We start from the raw sequence: 1,769 nt of genomic DNA on the forward strand, positions 1-1,769 counted from the left end.
GACGAATTTTTTGAGAATTTTCAAATTTTCAGATGGGAGGTTCCATATAAGGTCAAAAACTACATACTCAGATCTTCACCAAACTTTGCAGGGATACATTGGATGTCAAGACACGTGGAAAAAACGTACAAAACAAGAGATTGGAGACATCAAGATTTTCGACGAATTTTTTAAGAATTTTCAAATTTTCAGAAAGGATGTTCCAGATAAGGTCAAAAACGACATACTCAGATCTTCACCAAACTTTGCAGGGATACATTGGAGGTCGAGACACGTGGAAAAAACGTACAAAACAAGAGATTGGAGACATCAAGATTTTGGACGAATTTTTGAAGAATTTTCAAATTTTCTGATAGGAGGTCCCAGATAAGGTCAAAAACTACATACTCAGATCTCCACCAAACATTGCAGGGATACATTGGATGTCAAGACACGTGGAAAAAACGTACAAAACAAGAGATTGGAGACATCAAGATTTTCGACGAATTTTTGAAGAATTTTCAAATTTTCAGGTAGGAGGTTCCAGATAAGGTCAAAAACTACATACTCAGATCTTCACCAAACGTTGCAGGGATACTTTGCATGTCAAGACACGTGGAAAAAACGTACAAAACAAGAGATTGGAGACATCAAGATTTTCGACGAATTTTTTAAGAATTTTCAAATTTTCAGATGGGAGGTTCCAGATAAGGTCAAAAACGACATACTCAGATCTTCACCAAACTTTGCATGGATACATTGGATGTCAAGACACGTGGAAAAAACGTACAAAACAAGAGATTGGGGTCATCAAGATTTTGCACGGATTTTTTTGGAATTTTCAAATTTTCAGATGGGAGGTTCCAGATAAGGTCAAAAACTACATACTCAGATCTTCACCAAACTTTGCAGGGATACATTGGATGTCAAGACACGTGGAAAAAACGTACAAAACAAGAGATTGGAGACATCAAGATTTTGGACGAATTTTTTAAGAATTTTCAAATTTTCAGATAGGAGGTTCCATATAAGGTCAAAAACTACATACTCAGATCTTCACCGAACTTTGCATGGATACATTATGTGTCAAGACACGTGGAAAAAACGTACAAAACAAAAGATTGGAGACATCAAGATTTTGGTCGAATTTTTTAAGAATTTTCAAATTTTCAGATGGGAGGTTCCAGATAAGGTCAAAAACTACATACTCAGATCTTCACCAAACTTTGCAGGGATACATTGGATGTCAAGACACGTGGAAAAAACGTACAAAAAAGAGATTGGAGACATCAAGATTTTGGACGAATTTTTTAACAATTTTCAAATTTTCAGAAAGGATGTTCCAGATAAGGTCAAAAACGACATACTCAGATCTTCACCAAACTTTGCAGGGATACATTGGATATCAAGACACGTGGAAAAAACGTACAAAACAAGAGATTGGAGACATCAAGATTTTGGACGAATTTTTTAAGAATTTTCAAATTTTCAGATAGGAGGTTCCAGATAAGGTCAAAAACTACATACTCAGATCTTCACCAAACTTTGCAGGGATACATTGGATGTCAAGACACGTGGAAAAAACGTACAAAACAAGAGATTGGGGTCATCAAGATTTTGGACGGATTTTTTAGGAATTTTCAAATTTTCAGATGGGAGGTTCCAGATAAGGTCAAAAACTACATACTCAGATCTTCACCAAACATTGCAGGGATACATTGGATGTCAAGACTCGTGGAAAAAACGTACAAAACAAGAGATTGGAGACATCAAAATTTTGGACGAATTTT

The sequence above is a fragment of the Lepisma saccharinum genome, unplaced genomic scaffold (genome assembly GCF_977018435.1).
Source record: "Lepisma saccharinum unplaced genomic scaffold, izLepSacc3.1 HAP1_SCAFFOLD_198, whole genome shotgun sequence".
Lineage (NCBI taxonomy): Eukaryota > Metazoa > Arthropoda > Insecta > Zygentoma > Lepismatidae > Lepisma > Lepisma saccharinum.